Genomic DNA, 18,000 nt, shown 5'->3' with positions numbered 1-18,000 from the left:
GTTGTCCTTGTTGCTGCTTGGAGTACTTAAAATGGATTGAACAGTTGGTTTTTATTCCAGGTCTGAAAACACAAATCCCCCCCACAGGGCCCTGGGCAAGCAGAGCTGCCCGTGGTGCCCTCAGCACATCCCACACCTCCAGCTGCTCTTCCCAAGGAGATCAGTGACTCGGGATCACAGGGTCCCATATCTGAATTTATCCCACCTGGGAGATGCGGGGAGGGTCAGAGGAGTTATCCCAAGGGAGGGGGGTACCTGCCATGGCACTGCAGAGCTGCACCTGCATGACCCATCCTGGGTGTTGGGAGACATTCTCAGGCCAACAGGGAGCAGGACATGGATGCCACCTCGCTCAGCCCATGGCACAGAGCCAACCACATTCCACCTTGGCTCACCCACAGCCACCAGGAAAAGGTCACAGCTTGCAAACCCTTCCTGGCTGTCCAACCAAAGAGCCAGGCCATGATTAAAATGCCCTGGAAGTGTTTTTTTTTCTTCATATTTAAAAACAACCAAGACCTCTTTGAAGGCTGATTAGGCTCCATTTGCATTCCAAGGGGGAACATCTAGGTTTCAAACATGGGACTGTTCCCAAGAGCTCAGACCAGGACACATAAAGCAGCAATTTGCAGGATTGGAGTAGCCAGGAATGCTCCTGACTGCACAGCACCATCCTATGGGAGAAGGGCCCTCAAAAACACATCCAGAGGTGGCTGTGCTGGTCCTCGTGCCCATTCCCAGAGCAAGAGGATGCTGGAGGCCGGTATTGGTCATGGAGTGAGGCAGGGAATACAGGGACAGAGTATCCAGCCCTGTGACTGAGCCAGGGATCAAGGGGGGACACAAACAAGCACGTGCCAGCTGCAGAGGAGGGCAGGGGGATGTGTGTGTAGGGATAAGGTTACACAGAGCAACAGCAGGATGGAAAGCAGAGCCCCCTTGGGAGAGCAAATCCCTAAGGAAGGGCTGAAGGAACGGCAGAGCAAGGGAGAGAACGGGCAGAGCAGGTCCAGAATTTCAGGAGCACAACTGCCACGGAGTCAAACCACCCGAATGGCCAAGGGGGGTGAGAATTATATGAGATTTTGCCAAGCTCAAGGTTTTTGCAGCAGCAGTTCCAGGCTGAGGAGATGAAGGACTTCACTCTGAATGTGCTACATCCAAGGGACTTACCACGGAAATGGGGAAGAAATGTCAGGCACAGGGGGTGAGTGGAGCAGAGGGGAGCTCTGCCTTGAACAGGGGAGAAACTACACAGCATGGGGGAGGATTCAGAGGCAGGGGAGAAATTAAAATAGGGGGAAAGGGAGTAGTGTCACAGGGAAGAACAGACAGCACAGGACCAGAGGTGAGAGGACAAGCCAGAGAACATGTGCCTGGTGCAGGGAAAGGAGCAGAGTGTCCTGGCAACTGGGGTGAACCAGGAGCAGAACTGGGGTGAGGACCCCGGGGCAGGAGCAGCACTGGGGTAGAGGCAGGTTTGGGGTCGTGCCAGTGAACGGTGTAAAAGTGAAGACTGCTGGGGGTAGAATAAACAGCCCTGGAAGGAAGGATGCAGGAATGTAGAAGAGGGTGTGGAGGGAGCTGGAGGGGGAAATGGGCAAACAAGATCAGAGCTGGGGGAGGAAAATACCACCAGAATTCAAAAAATGCCAAACTCGATAGGCTGGGCCAAGGATGCACCTGGAGCAAAGACCTGCCAGTCACCTCTGTGTCAGGGGACAGCTGAGCCTGGGGACACCATCAGTGGTCTAATGACAACTTGTTTTGCAGAAGAGTGAAGAAACAGGGGATGGGGAGATCCTTCTGGTGCATCCAAGCTGCAGGACCACATCCCCAGTGGCATTTTGTCTGTCCCACCCTTTCCTCTGCCACCTCTCGCTCAGCCAGGAGTCAGGAGAGATGGATACACAGAGGAGCCAGAAAACAGTTTATACCACGTGCAAGATGGAACAAAATGATCTTTAAGGTCCCTTCCAAGCCAGGCATTCTGTGATTCTACGAGGTGGTGGTACGTGGGCAGATTGACAGACCCCAGCTCGGAGGGTCCAGCAGTGCCACCCAGATGCCATCAAGGTGTACAGGATAATGAGGGAAGAGAAGGCTTTGCCAGACCCCTAACGAGCGCTGCCATCCATCTCTGCAATGGCTTTAAGCATAATTAATTCCAGCAGCCTGCCTGCCTGCCAGCTGACTCCACTCTTTACATTAATGACAGTGAAATCCCAGTTTCGAGGGGAAAGCAGCGACTGCAAAGGAAGCAGAGCCAGGAGCACGAGCGGGATCACCTCCCTTCCCTTCCCAAGGCTGTGACACAGCCCCGGGGCAGCCGGTGGCACCAGGTGGCAGCAGCACACCGGGGATGCTCCCTTGCCAGGGCAGCCTCTGCCTCCTCCTTCGTCTTCCCCAAGGAGCTGGCAGGGAACAGGGACTGGCAGAGGCTCTGCCATGGCCGTGCTGATTCATTTCCCATCCCAGCCAGGGAGAAGCCCGAGGCAGCAGCAGAGAGCAGGACAGACCCCTCATTCATTTCAACGAGGGCACATGGAGGAGCCACGGACTGAGAGAGCCCCTGCTGCCCCCGTGCCATCCCTACCCTCCAGGCCTTTCATCCCGAGCTGGCAGAGAAGGGATTCAAAGCTAAGGCTCCAAGCTGAACTCCATAACCATCACACTTGACAGAGACAGGAAGCACAGCTTTGGCAAACATTTCCCAAGTCCCCTGTAACTCCAGCCCGTTGTTCTCCAAGCTTTGTTTGCTTTTCTTTTAAAAAGCAGTTGGGACATTTCAAGTCACAATTAAGCCTTTATTCAAGTACAAACAATTGCCTGGTCCCTACCCAAAGCAGTGCAGATGGACCCATCCCAGCTGCAATCCAGGCTCCTGCCTGCTCCTGGGGGTCCTGCAGCCCCGGAGGGAGGGATGTGTGGGCGCTGGGCTCCCTCTCACCTCACCCTGGCAGTGCCTCTCTCCTCACCGTGCACTGATCTGAACTCAGCCTCAGGAAGGAAGCAGCAACAGCTTCAAGGAAACGGTGCCTGCACTACTGAGGTCACATCCCAAGTCTCCAGGCTGGAAAAGTACTGTCTAAACTGCTCTCTGTGCAAACACACAGATCTCGTTATGCATGAGGAGAATTCACCTTTTAATTCCTGTCAGCTCGGGGAGTCTCTGACAGCCGTGGTTTTCTTTGAAAAGCAATCTTTGTGACTGCAGAAAAACATGAAATATGTGACCCAAATGCACCAGAAGGCTCTGAAATCTCTCCCCCTCTCTACCCCACAACAGCTTTTCCCAGCTGAGCTCAGGGCTCTCCGGAGCATCCACCTGCAACATCCTTGCACTCAACATGTGGGTATTTTAAAACAATTTCAACCAAACAGCAGCAACACAACTTCAGCCCTGTTGTTTTTATAAATATAACTATTATTCTTTTATACAGGTGCATAAACACACCCATCTGGTATTACTTTAGGACTCCTAGGGTTTCTGAGGCATCTGCCTGCAGCCAGAAGACAGGATGGATGGGGGAACTATAGCCCTTGGTAAAGGCAGCTGGACACCTCTGGCATCCAAACTGGTACCTGCCTGCAAGGATCTGGATCCCCACTGGGACAGACAGGCAGTAGAAACAGCGTCTGAAAGAAAAAAATACTGCTGTTATTCCAGGTGATCACATGCCCTGTAATGGTCCTGTAACAGTACTGGGGTTCACAGCCCTGTGACAGCTGCAATTCCAGCTCCTGGACTCTGGAATCACGTGCTGCTGGCCAGAACTCCAGGCCAGAGCCCACATGCCTTCATTAACAGACAAAATTTCTAGGAGAGCCTGTTTTCTCCAAGAGCAGTTTTCTTCTATGGGAATAAAATGAACCATTTTTTAGTAACACACATAAACACGTCCGTGCAAAAGCTACGACTGAAACCACAGCAGGTTTGGAGGACAACAAAGCATCGGGATTTGTTCTCTTGGCTCACCCAAAACAAGCCCAGTTTCCCCAGCAGCCTCCCCACAACCAGCTGCCCTAAGGAGGTGGATCCTGCACCAGGATCTGCAGTGCTGACAGTGATGTCCAACCCTTGAAATGTGGCTGGGAACACACATCTCTGCTGAACACTCCTGGTGGAAACCCAGCTCCTCTCCCAAACTTGTCATAATTGTGCCATCATCAAATGAATTTCCCATGTCCCCCTTCCCCAGGAAGAACCTCTAAAACAGAGCAAAGGGCCCCTGCTCAGGTTTCTACCATGAAGATACAGAAAACCACAAGAGGAGAAGGAAATGCTTGAGAGCTGTTATTAATAAGTTAAGGACTCACTTGGGATTACATGTCCAACCTAAGCATGGTTGGCTCTCATGGAAACCCTGGGTTTGTGGGCAGCACCTCCAGATGGTTTGTTATGTTGACAGCCTGGACACCCTCCATCCTTCTGGCACTGTGGAGAGGAGCCTTCGGAGGGCTTGTGTTGCCACTGCTCCTCTTCCCAACCAGCCAATGAACTTGGAAACTTGCCCTTCATGAGGCTTTTCTGGGGGTGGTATCCCTCCCAAAACCAAGCAACACCTGACCCGGCCTTGAACAATTCTGCTTCACCCAAATTGGCTTAAGAAGGTTGAAGTAGGTCCCCTGGTCTTTAATTTCCAGGTATCTGGAGCCTGCAAAAATGCTTTGTACTTCAGCAGTGGAAAATCCCATAGAGGGACTGCCTTGCACACTGACCTGCTTTCATTAATAACCTCACCTCAAAGGATGTGGGCAGGTCAGCAAGTTCAGCTGAGCTTAAGTGCTCCCATCCCTGCTCTCCACCACCAGCTTAACTGCTGCTAAAAACAGCCCTGGCCATGCCAGCCGCTCCAAAGGCACTCTGAGAAAGGGAAATCCCCAGCCAATCGATCCAAGGGAAGGGAAGGCAAGGCAATTGGATATATATATATAGCAAGTCCCCAGCTTATCTAGCAGCCAGAGCTGCTCACATTCACACACTCTGTCCCTCCCTGCTGCCAGCTTCCACCAGCATGGGGGATGAAGGCGGCCACATGCCGGGCTCGGCACTGAAAGGAGCCTGAGGATTTATACTCATCTGCTGCAATTCACACGAGGTTTTATCAAGGCCAGGAACAGAGCCTGGGATTTATTACGGTTATCAAAGGGAAGAAGACTCATTAGGGATCAAATTCCTGCCTCTAAAAGGTTTAGGAGAAAACTGAAATGCATCAGACTGACTCTACTTAAGATAAATCTCAGGAAGCAATGGGATTTTTATCGTCTTTGCCCGAATACGAGGCAGTTCCCTTCCTCCCATCAGTGCATCACTGACTGGCACAGGTGGAACCCCATGGCTGCTGAAACCAGTGGCAGTCCCAGCCGAATCCAGGTTCTCCCCAGTGCTGTGTATCCACTCCAGCTCACACTCTGCCACACAGGTCACACCCCGAGCTCCAGCACCACAGAACAGGCCGAGTGGAAAGCTGGAATCACAGCACCCAGCGAGGCACCTTCCCACTTCCCAGCTCCTATGGCTCCAGTATCAACCCTTTGCTGTGGGATTTTGGGGGGTGGGAGGAAGCAGGAGCAGCAGCATGAGGGCAGTGGGATCCCACCCGCTGGGGCTGCTGCTCCCCAGGGAATTCCAGCAGAGGAACCGGCTGCTCGCTCCGGCTTCGGTTTTGGCTGCTTCGTCATGAGTAAAACACGCTGAAAATGTAACTTCCTCTTCTACAGACCTATTGAACCTTTTCGGAGAAGTCTAAGGAACTTCCTCTTGTATTTCAATAAAAGACAAGCTCACAGGAAGAACGGTTCCTGTCATACTTCTGGGAATTCCTCTAGTAAAAACACCTATTGAAGAAGGAACGATGCAGTAGGAGAAAGGGAGGTGGGGGGGGTCACTTTTCACCAAGTCTGTGGTTTATTATAAAACAAAACCGTGAGTCCACTCTACAGCACAAACCCACTTTTACTTCCTCTTTTGCCTCATTAAGCAGCAGCAACGAAAGCTCTGCACAGTTTCCTAATGAGCCAGATCTGCACAGAACCCCTGCATTCGAGAGTTTCACATTAAAAAAATAATCTCCCTTCGCTCTCCTTGCTGAACAAAACAGGCTCTGTCTAGGGTCATCTTATCCAGCATCCAAAGGTGCTTGGCCACCTCTTTTCCTTTGGAAATGCACACATGAGGCAGCAGAGAGGAATCCATCTCCCTGCTGGCACACTGGGAAGGGTGACACTCCCTGGAGACTGTGAATATATTGACTTTTAATTTACAGAAAGGGGAAAGAGTAAAGATCAGGGTAGGTAAGACATGACCTCATGCCAGCCTGAGAAGGGCAAGGGACACCAGGGAGGCTTTGCTGGCACATCTCAGCCCTGGCATCCACTCCCCCATGGATGTGCATCCAGCCCTGCCGGCTCCCTGCCTGTACCGTGCCATTCCCTCTGCCTGCAATCTGCTTCCAGGCTGCCCTATAACGAGCACAGCACCTTGGATGCTGGAAGCTGCCGCTCTCCCAGAGGGAATGGTCAGAGGTGTGAGTCAGCCACAAGCACTAAAAACGATACAACCAATCCTTCAGGCCACAGCAGGCCTGTTCACTCCATTCTGATCATTTATTATCTCAAAGCCCTGCAGAGGTTTTCCTGCAGGCCCTGCTCCTCCCTTAGTCCATCAAATCTCAGCCTGAGGCAGCTCCATTAATTATCCCTTCTGCAACCAGACTCATCCCTCACCTTCAGCAAGCAGCAAAGCTCCAACACGGTTCCTCATGCTCCCAAAGGGCTGTGGGACACAACATCACCCAGGAGCAGAGCCAACATCATCACTGAGCGTTTATGGCAAAGACCAACTGTGCCCAGGTCACCCCTCCAAAGATGCTGCCCCCCAAATCCCACTCTGTTCTCACCAGGCACGGCAGACACCCACTCCAAGGATCGCAGCTGAGGAGCAGAAAGGGAGCTGCCACGGAGCAAAGCTGCTGCAGCAACAGCTTTGCTGGAGGGATGATTCCCCTGCAGGCAGAGGAGCAGTTGGCACTGCCCTGGGAGATGGTGCAATGTGGCAAAGCCACGGGGAACGTCTGGGACTCGCTCTTGGATCCCCTCGGGGATTTCTGCACCGACCCCCAACGCCTGGGAGACCCTTCCCTCACCCCTTCCCTCACCACAGCACTTCTAATGAACACCTCCTGGACTCCTGCCATCATGTGCCCTTTAAGAACAACAACAATGCACCACAGGTTCAAAACCCCCTGGGAAACGGGGACTTCACAGCACAAACCAGCACTTCTCCTTGGAAATCAAGGGACTTTCTCTTCCCGTGGGCAGCTATACCCACACACACAAGCTCAGTGCACATCAACATCAGACATTCAGTGCACAATATAGTTTCACCTGCCCGAGTTCAGAGGTACCAAGGCCCTGAGCAGGGCTGCAGTGTGGGAGCTGGAGCAGGAGCAGGAAGGATATGCAGCACTGGGTTATCCCGGGGATGATAAAACTCCCTAAATCTAGAAATAAAAGTACTTTATAAAGGCACTGTACCCTGTGAGCTGTAGTACCAACCGAGGCTGGCACTGTCAGAGCTGGCACCGGTACCAAAATTCCCAATCACCTGGTTATCAATGAGCTCAGCCAGGCTACAACTGCTTTGTGAAGAGCCACTGCTGACCTCAGCTCTTGTCCCTCTCCCTGGACAATGTGTTATTCCCTCTTCCTGCAAAAGGAAAAGGGGCAGCAGGCAGAGCCCCTGGAACCTTGTGGAAACCAGGTCCAGACAGAGATGTTTCCTTGCTGCAAACAAGGTGAGATTTCTCATTGCCCAGACTCCCTCTTGCTATATCCACATCCTCTGGCTGGGATTGCACACACATCCCTGGCCTCTGGATATCACCTGCTGTGCAAGAAACAGGGGGCACTGGGAGCTTTCCTTTCCTAGAGAAGACACCTCTTGTAAAGGGGTGGATCTGAAAAACACAAGCCAGGAGCTCCCTGACAGAGAAATACTTTCTAGAAGCAGCAGATCCTCCCCTCCTCTCCAGGCAGGTGATGAACAGCCCTGTGCAGGTGAGAGAGGTGTTTGCAGAGGACTGAGAAGAAGCAGGCACATTGTTTAGGAGCACAAAGGATCCAAATACACAGAAGGAAAAGCTGATACCCCAGAAAGAGGAGCCAGAGTCAATCCCTCTGCAGGGCTCCCAGCCATCCCGCTGTCCATTGGGACTGGAGGGAATTGGCTGCACGGCAGGCACAGGGGCAGACATTCATCACACCAGAACTCAGCAGCAGCTCCCCAAGTCACGAGGACCTCAGCTTTCAAAAAATAAAGCAGCACTGAACTTTAGCATCAAAGGAAATAAATCCCACATCGAGAGGACATAAAAGTCTCAGGCTGTGACAAACCCTGGAGTCACCCTGGAGGAGCACTGGAGAGGGAATGTGGGGCTGACAAGGGCCCAGACTTACCCAAGGGCACAGGAAAGTTGTCAAGAGGACTCCAAAATGTGAACTGTACTTCAGCACAGCCAGAGGGAAAATTTAACACCCCAGGTCACTGGGAATGTACAGCAGACACAGCACCCTCAGTGGTACAAACAGCATCTTGAATAAAATCTCTGGTGCTTCCAGAAGAGCTCACCAAATCCCACTTTGCTGTGCATCTTCCCACCAAGCCCCCAAACACACCACAGCTGGACTTCCCCCACCCAATCCCAGCCCTGGCACACACAGGCTGCTCTGCTCCACATCCGACTTCAGCCTCGTGCCTGAAGAGACTCATTTCCACTGCCCCAAGCCTGACCTCCAGGGCAGCACAGGCTTTCTGGCCTGTGCCCAGATGCCATGGGCTTGCTCCAAAGTTTTCAGCAAGAACAGAACATTTTAGCCCTTGGAAAACTCAGTCTGCTGTCCGGGAAGGAAGGCAGAAGTGCCTTTGGCACAGGGGCAGCAGGAAGGGGGGGCAGCGTGGCTGAAAAGCAGAAGGGAGTACAAGCCCAAACGGCGCTGACTGGGGTGAGAAGCAAAAATTCCAGGGCTCCTCACATCCTCCTAAAGCTACACCTGAGCACCCAGGGTCACGAGGGGCCGCTGGGTGAGGATGGTGCCAGGTGGTGGTGGCAGCCAAGGCGCTGCAGGAAGCACGGGCATGACCCCAGGGCAGGCAGCCAGGCTCTCCCCAGGTACCCTCAGCAGAGCGTTCCCCAGACTGGGTGTAGGTGCCTCATAAACAAGATACTAAATGGGACAGTGGCTCCTCCTGTTCCCATTAAGACAGTGGGACAGATTCCACCTGGCTCTGTCCCACTGGTGGCCCTGAGTGCTACGTGCCAGTCATGCTCCTGCAATAAAGTGACTTCCGCCGAGTATTTCGAAAGATTTAAAAAAAAAAAAAAATTTATTGTGAATCCAGGCAGCACAGTCTGAACAACAGAGGCAACTGAATAGATTCATGCTGCATTGCCACAAGGCACTCATCCACTCGGGGAAAGCTGGCTACTTCAACAAGTTTCTAGAATAAAACAAAACAACAAAACCCTCTGAAGCTTCCAGAAGGAACAATGCAAACTGCAGCCCTCGCTCAGAGCAGTCCTGGGCTCCACCAGGGACCATCAGGGAAAGGCTGGCAGGGTCTAAGCAATTGAACTGACTGCAGAGTAGAAATGCTTTGAGGGTCCTTACCATAAAGCTGTCACTCACCAGCAGTGCCATGTTCAAGCACATTCTGCCAGAGAGCAATTCCACAATTTCATTTTGCAGTGAAGAACTGGTCAGGTTGGAAAAGGCACAACAACTCCGTTGCCCAGTCAGTGCTGCTCAGGCAGCATGAAATGGCAGAAAGCTGAGCTCCAGAGAACACCCCGCTGCAATTCTGGGCTTAAGTTCAGCTACAAGACTTTGCCCCCGAGCAGATAAGTTGGGACCGTGTCTGCCCCTGTCCCTGCAGCCAGCACAGGCTCCTCCAAAGTGGGGAGGAGCTGACAGTGGTCAGCAACCTCAGCTAAAGGCACCAGATTTGGCTCTCGTTCAGCCTCAGATAGAGGCACCCAATATATCACCTGGACTTTGCCATCAGAACATTCCCATCCACCTTATATCTAGCAAACCCCATTCCCAAGGTTTAGGTAAACCTCAATCCCCATCACCATCCTTCCCATCTCCATGGTGGGATCAGACCCACTCTCTTGCAAGGGACATTGTGGTATTTCTGTACCTCAGGAAGAGAAATGTTGGCAAAAGCAAAACTCCATCGTGCATGGCTGGACCAGAGACCTTCCCGGGAATGTAGTGACTGAGATCAGCTGTGTCAAACACCCTGCTGAGCAAACACCCCACCTAGGAGATAAGCAACAGGACCCAGGAGGGCAGGCAGATCAGTAATGCTCTCCATCAGAGACTGAAGGGAATAAAGGGCCTACAAATGCTCACAACATAAAAGGAAACCTCTGAGGCCAGAAACTTGATACATGTTGAAACAGAATATACTGACACACAACTCTCCTCTCTTGGGATAGGCCCTGGGCAAGCTTTTCCCTTTTGAAGAAGAAATTTCAGGGCTTCTCAACTGAGAAAGAGCAACACGGTCAAAATAATAAGTGACAACGAAGTCCCTACTGCTGCAGAGCTGCTCTGAGGGTGCTGTGTGTGCTGTTTAGTTTTGCTGTTGCTCTGTCCCACTAAAGTTCTCTCTGCTGGGAACGGCAGATACTGCTCCCAAGCCCACCACGCACAGATCTCTGCAGAGCGATGCTGCAAAACAAATCCCAGGCAAAACTATTCCCACGATCCAATCCCCATCCCTCCTGGGAAGGGGCTCCTCCAGCTCCGAGGTAAACCCAGGTATGGCAGAGCAAAGGGAGGCTCCACATCAACCCTCAGCACAAGGAAGTCCCGACAGACCCAAACCTCCACGTGTGTCAGACCCTCAGCAGCACAAGACTGGCCAGATCAGAGGTAAATGCAGGAAAGTTGGAGGGAAAGAGATGGCAGGGAAGGGAAGAGGGGTGAGGTGCAGCCCAAAGAGCTCAGGCTTTGAGACAACGGCTCCCCAGCAGCAGCACAGGCTCTCTGGCAGGAAAACGGGCTCATTTCAAGCAGGATTCAACCCCTCAGTTTCATTTCAGCTCCTATTCCCAGGGAAAAGAGCCGATTTCCCGGCGCAGGCAAGAAACCAGGCGCTATTCCAGCAAACCCAGCACCACGGTGCACTGCTGCTGCCAGAGCCTTCCAATCCATCCCAACCTCTGAGGCTCTGGCTGCAAAGCTGAAGCACCTCGGCTTCCTTTGGTGCAGAAATTCCCCATCCCTCATGGAAAGCATCCCCATTCCCTTGGATTCGGCTCTGGGCCGCCAGGTGCGGATGAGGCTCTACCAGACAGGAACCAACCCCCCTGGAAAGCAGGGCCTGAGCAGGCATTTGCTATTTATAAGCTAATCATCTGATCCCTCCGAGGGGAAATCCTATCCTTTGGGGCTGTTGGGAGCTCAGGGAACTGCGGGAGCGCCGGGGAGAAACAGAAGGGAAGCAATTACAGCAGTGAGGAGTGACCAGACAAAATTCCTCCCTGCTCCTCCGTGCCATCCTCCTGGAGAACAGGCCAGGGATTACGAGCAGGGATTAATCTGTTACGCTAATTTGCTAAGAGCAAAGTAATTTTTTAAATAGCTCTGCTCTCCATTCATCATTATCTAAAAAGGGCCCTGATCTAGTTCTGCAAAGAGCAGTAACAGTCTCACGTTAAGAGCCTGCTGGAAATCCAGGAACACGTGGGGAACTGGCTGGATGGAGCTGCCTTGGAAGGTGGAAGAGAAAGGTATGAGCTTTCATAATTGCTTGCTAGTTATTAATTCCTGGGGGAACATGCCTGTCCTGGGAATTGAGTGTGATGTGCAAGCACTGATTTTACTGTTCCTGTTAACATTTCTCCCTGATGGAAATAATCTGGGTTACATGACACTGCTGGATTCTGCTGTGAAACAATGCTCAGTCATCTCCAACACCACTGCACACACTCAGTGCAACCCCAGAAACAATCCCAGCTCTCTCTAACCTCTTTTTTCTTCACTTCTCAAGGTATTACTGAGAACAAGCCTCTCCCTCAGCTGACAGCAGCTTCTAAAACAGAGGAGAGAGAGGAGGAGTGGAAATAGCTCCGTCTCAAACGGCACAGACTTAACCACGTCTCTTAGAGGAGAAGGCCCAATTCCTGGAGCAATCCTCACAAACTGGGTGGCCAAGAGCCATGCAGGCCTGGTACCTGCCTCCAGGTGAGCAAAGCTAAGTGAGATGTAGGGACCAGGATAGGGAAGGGCTGCTCACATCATTCCCTGCGCTCCCGCCGGGACAAGGGAGACTTTGAGAAGCCCCACGTAAACAAAAAACAAAAGCAGGCCAGTGCATATTTGGCAGATCGAGATCACAATAAAAGCTGGCAGAGCAGCCTCCTCCAAAGCAAGATCTACCCCTAAAGCTTCCCTTGATTTGTATTTTTAGGGTTTTTTTCTTCCTTTTAGCTTGTTACAGCCCAACCTGACAGGTAAGTGACACTGCTGTTGAGACAGAAGGGCTGGAAGGACCCTGCCACAAAACCCACAGCCACGATACCTCTGAGGAACTGTCCCTGTTCAGGCTCTCTCAGATATATTAAATAACTGTCACAGCCAGAGAAAGACTCCTACAAACACAGCAAAGGAAAGGGGAACTCAGATGTTCCTAGAAATTAATAAGTGAAACTTTTCAATTTATTTCCCAGTCTTCATCCCAGTTTACTTAGAAATCCATCCTCCAGCAAACTCCCTGAAAGACATCAGAGCTACCTTACAGACCCCCAAGCAGAGCAGACCCCAGAACTCCCGGGGCTGCCAGCCCAGCTGCTTTTATTAAAAAAAGGAAAATATGGAGACTCCGTGCAAAAGCTGGCAACCCATACAAAGTCATCACTGACTCTTGGAAGTTTGTTCTCATGCTTGAAGCTCTATCACTTAAAAATATACAGTTTGGTTTGCATGCACACATACCCCCTCCAGCCAGACTGAATTCCCAGCATCCAACCTCTGTCCTCCACATGCAGACTGGCCAGATCTCCTCTCAAGTTCTTGCTGGAGGAAGCAGATGGAGTTCTCAGCACCACATGGCAGCTTTTCTCACCTTTAATCCCAACATCTCTGAACTCTGCACAGTTTTCCACCAGCTCTGAACCACACGCAGGCACCAAACCCAGGGGCAGCAGTGTTTGCACCAATGTGGGAGCTGAGCTAATGCTCCCTCTCCTCCTCCTCCTCCTTTACAGTGAGGGTCCAAAGCCCACCTCCAGCCTGGCTTTCTGCATTCAATATATCCACAGTCTCAGGCAAAAATTCCTGCTTCCTAGGACAGACAACACTCCTCACTCCCTTGTCTCTCCATCCCCATTACAGACTCTTCCAGAATAGTTTGTTTTCTCTGGTAAAACACATGTGGCCTCCCCAAAGTCCAGTGCCAAACTAACCAGACCGCTTGTGTTGGATACCCATTCCCCATTTTCCACTCAGCACCCTGAGCTTCCCATGCACTTCCTCAGCTTTTTAGCTGCAAAATTCCTTCAGGTCACTGCCAAAATCACCAGCAGGATCCTTATGAGACTGTTGACATACTGTCCCCAATAACGTCCCAGGAACCTCCAATTTAACATGGATTATTTTGAGTTCATCCCCCTTCAGTTAATTCAGCAGGAAAACCCAAAGGCATCGTTGCAGACGCTTTAGGGAAGCCAATGTTGACAACACACCGTTAGCTGAGGGGGTTCGAAATAAACGTCCAACCTGCAACACCACCAAACTACAGCCAGAACCAGCCCCTGCCCAACACGGAGGGGAGGCACCTGCTCCAAAAACCCAGCCCTGCGTGACCTCCGGGGGGTAACGGGGTGCGAACAAGAATCAGCTCCCCGGCGGCACAAGAACCTCCCACCCTCCAGGCGCTTCCAGGCGGGATCTCCGCGGCTCCAGGGAGAGGGGGAGCGAGCGGGGCCCGCGGGCTCGGCCCGGAGAAGGGCCCAGGCCCCGAGCGCCGCAGGGCCGGAGCGGTGCAGGGCAGGGCTGTGGCGGCCAACCCGCCCCCGCCCGGTGTGGCGGAGGGGCCGCCGCCTCGGCGCTGCCGCCGCCGGGCGGTGCCGCCCCTCACGGACAGGCCCCGGGGAGGCCGCGCTGCCCGGGCGGCGGGGAGGAGGAGCGGCAGCGCCGGGGCGGCGGGAGGGGGTTTCCCGGCGGCCCCTCCGGTGCTCTCTGCCCCCGGTGCCCCCCGGTCTCACCTGCCCCGTCGCGGCGGGTCCCGCCCGGCTCCGGCCGCGCCGCTCCCGCCTCTGCCGCGTGCGGCTCCCGCCCGGCCCCCCCGCCGCCGGCGCGCGCGCCGCCACCAATCAGCGCCCGGCACCGCCGGCGCCCCCGGCCAATCAGCGCCCGGAACGCGTCCCCGCCCAGCGCCGCCGGCTGCCAGGCCACGCCCCCCGCGGCTCCCGCCAGGCCTATCCCGTGACACGCGGGGGGGCGGGACCCGGCGCCGGGCGGCCAATGAGAAATCACAGCGCGTCCCTCCGCGGCCAATGGGAGGCCGCGCGGCGCTTCCCCTCAGGAGCGGGAGGGGGGGGCCAGGGTGTCCCGTCACGTGACCGCCCGGGAGCCCCCCTCAGCCGGGACCGGCCCGAGGGACCCCCGGGCATGAGGGACCCCCGGCCTGGGGCATCAGGGACCTCCGGGGACTCGAGCCCCTCACGGCAGCGCCGCCTCCGGTGCCCCGGCCGGGGCGGGATGGCGCGGTGAGGGGGGAAGGGTTGGCTCAGGGCCGGGCCCCGCTGCCTGCGGAGCCACCGGGACGGTCAAGGGAGCGTGAGGCCTCAGCGTTCTATCGCCCCGCATCCAACCCCGGTCCCTCTGCCTCCCAAGGGTGGATGTGCATCCCCGAGGCTGGATGTGCATCCCAAGGGTGGATGTGCATCCCAAGGCTGGGTGTGCCTCCCCCAGGGTGGATGTGCATCCCTGGGGATGGATGTGAATCCCTGGGGATGGATGTGCATCCCAAGGGTGGATGTGCCTCCCCCAGGATGCATGTGCCTGTGTCCCTGTCCCCAGGTTTCCCCATCCTTGGCGTTACTTCTGCCATTCCCACCAGGTCTCGCCCTGTGGTCAGCCTGCCCCACTGATGTAGTTCTGGGGCAATCCCAGGCTTTCTCACAGCCCAGGGTTTACATTCCAGGCTCCTGCGGGATGGAGACAGGGCTGCTGGGCCCATGGGTGCATCACAGAGTCACAGGAGGGATGGGGTTGGAAGGGACCTCTGGAGATCACCCAGTTCAACCCTGCTGCCAAGGCAGGGTCACCTGGAGCAGGTGACACAGGAAGGTTTGGAATGTCTCCAGAGAGGGAGACTCCACGCCCTCCCTGGGCAGCTGTTCCACGATGAGGTGCTGCTGCCCGAGGTGGTGTCTCCCTGCAGCCCCTGGAAGGGATGAGCCAAGCCCAGCCCCAGACAGATCTGGAGAGTTTGGGGGGTATGCACGAGGGGATGTTGGCACAGGACAACCATCCCTGCCTGGCACTGGGGCTGCCAGCTATGAGTGCAGCTGCCCCATGCCTGGCTCTGAGAGGGCTGGGAGCTTCCTCCTTTCCCAACAGCTGCTGGGTCCATGCAAATGCATTCCCTGGTGCAATTTTTCTGGGCTGGGAAAAGGGGGAGGTGGGTGATGGCAGGGGAAACCTCTGGGCTGGAAAATGAAGGAGGGAGCAGCCCCCTGGGTTGGCAATGGGGCAGGGGGAGCACCCAGAAGAGGTGATGGGGAAGGGGAGCATCCAGGGGAGGTGATGGGGAAAGGGGAGCAGGTAGAGGGGTGATGAGGAAGAGGAAGCACCCAGAGGGGGTGGTGAGGCAGCTGGAGCTGTGACATGGGGCTGATGGTGCCGCCCTGCAGAGAAGCTGCTCCAGAATATGGGGAAAGTCTGTGGAGTGTGTAAACAACCCACTGACCTCTGGGCTTCTGGGCCACCTGCTGTCCCAAGGGGTTCTGAGCCTCAGTGGGGTGGAAGAGATGCAGGATCAATGCAGAATGTGCGTGGATAAGTCTCAGCTCCTCATTGACACCGTGCTCCAAGGGCCCAGCCACATTTGCACTGACAGCCTCAGGATGGCACCTTGGCGGAGCAGCTGGGCCTGGCTGCCGACTTGGGTGAGTGATGAGGGGCCATCGTCTGCTCCCAGACGTGCTGGGGCTCCCAGAATTTCCAGTGGGATGCTGGAATAGGTCCCAGCCCTGGGGAGTGTCCAAGGCTGGAAAGCAAGGGGCAGTTGGGTGTCCCTGGTATCACTGCTCCTGAGCCCCCCTGTGCTGTGACAACAGGGCTCTTGGGGGTGGCTGTCCCTGGCAGGGCTGAACAGGGACCCCCCAGGGTCATCAACAGGCTCCATTTTCATCTAGTGCCTGCCAGAGCAGTTTCAAACCACGCCTGTAACAGCCACTTAAAGGAGCTCTTCCTGAAGGTGAGCTCTGTGGTTAACTGCAGCTGTGCCAAAGGTTAGAAATCCTGCTGGGAGCAGAGCTCAGGCCAGGCCATTTCTCAGCAGGCCCCTTGGGAGCAGGCTGAGTCAAAACCAGGTCTGGGTTGGCCTAGGAAGTCAGCTGGGTCTCTGGAGGCATCAGCACCCTGACATGTTATGGGCATACACGAGCCTGGCATGTTGGTGCAGCCCATGTGGCCCTGGACATGCCCCTGGGATGCCTCCTGACTCCCTGCACCCTTCCCATGCAGGGAACAAAGTTCTCTCATTTCTCCCTGTTGTCTCCCTCACCCCAGGTCTGACAATGCTTTGCTAAATTCCCTCAGCAGATGCCACCAGATGGAAGTTCCATCTCTTCCCAGGCCACTGACCTCCTGTCTCTTCACCTCACAACTCTGTGGCAGCCTTTTGTCCGTGCCCCAAACCTGGGACCTGGCCAGCAGGAAGGAGTGGGGAGAAATTCCCCATTGACCCTGGGCTCCAGAGCTCACGGCTCGGTCCAAAGGTCTTGTGTGCTGATAGCAGGGGCCAGGCCTCACCCCCCAGCTGGCTGGTGGCACCCAAGGGACTCATTTCAGTAGCCAGTGGCTCAGGAACTTCTTGGTCTGATGTTCTTCACTGGTGAAAAAATAATACACAGAGAGCAAAAGTGTTTGAATTTGAGGTAACATAGCAGAAAGCTCAAGGCCAACACAGCCCTGCTCCTGAAAAATGCACTTTGTCAGAAAAGGACAAGGGGAAGAGACAAGAACAGCTCTGCAGGAACACAGCGAATCTCCCAACCAGCCCCTGGTGCCCCCTCTGCCAGCCAACTACAGCCAGGCCTGGAATAAAACATCCTTGGCCTGCCATCCTCCCTCCCCTTTGGGGCCTCCCAACAACCTCAGATTGAGCAAACTCATCCTTGGGAGCATCGAGCGCAAAGCTGGTTAGTGTCTCTCTTCACTGTCCCCACACAGAGCCTGTCTCCAGCTGTGACAGAGATGATGTGTCACCCCCACAGCCACTTCCACCCCATCCCTGGCTTTACCCATTGTCCAATAAAGGGATTTTTGCAGCAGACACCCTGCTCCTCTGCCTCCAGCCCACAGAGGGTGGGTGGGGGTTATGCTGCCTCGGGGGGATGCAGAGCGGGCGGGAGAGGAGAAATCATCGGGAGCTCAGGGAAAAAGGGACCCCTGCCTTTGGGACAGGCTGTGCAGATGCACTCTGGGGGGTTTCCATGCCTCCCCCTCACAGGTTGGCAGCATCTCCTTGCTCAGGAGGCAGATTCCCCTGCTCTCCAATCCTCATGTTGCCCCAGAGGTGGAGCAAGGATGTGATTCCCCTGGGAGCCAAGAAAGATCCTCAAACCTGTGTCTTGTGCACTGCTCCCACAGCTCGTCACATTAGGGCCCCAGTCCAGTTGTCACCGTTGGCAGATGAGAGCCCCTCCCTGTGCCCCCCACACCCTCCCTGCCCTCCACAGCCACATCCAAATCCTG

General features: G+C 54.6%; 1 protein-coding gene across 3 annotated transcripts in view; it reads right to left on the bottom strand.

Moving 5' to 3' along the window:
- Positions 1-14,347, bottom strand: part of MTMR4 (myotubularin related protein 4) — a 57,623-nt gene extending 43,276 nt beyond the window's left edge. Inside the window, exon 1 of one of the 3 annotated variants that reach the window (XM_027704955.1) lies at positions 14,280-14,347. The gene's annotated coding sequence lies outside the window, so the exon portion shown is untranslated. Of the gene's footprint in view, positions 1-9,690; positions 9,862-13,008; positions 13,716-14,279 lie in introns of those variants that run through there. The other 2 variants (XM_027704958.1, XM_027704957.1) reach the window with 2 other exon arrangements.
- Between the last annotated feature and the right edge of the window lie 3,653 nt (positions 14,348-18,000).

This window comes from Neopelma chrysocephalum, unplaced genomic scaffold, assembly GCF_003984885.1.
Source record: "Neopelma chrysocephalum unplaced genomic scaffold, ASM398488v2 Primary Assembly neopelma1_299, whole genome shotgun sequence".
Taxonomy (NCBI): Eukaryota; Metazoa; Chordata; class Aves; order Passeriformes; family Pipridae; genus Neopelma; species Neopelma chrysocephalum.
Note: the sequence above shows the minus strand (reverse complement) of the source record. Positions and strands in the feature narration are given on the sequence as shown.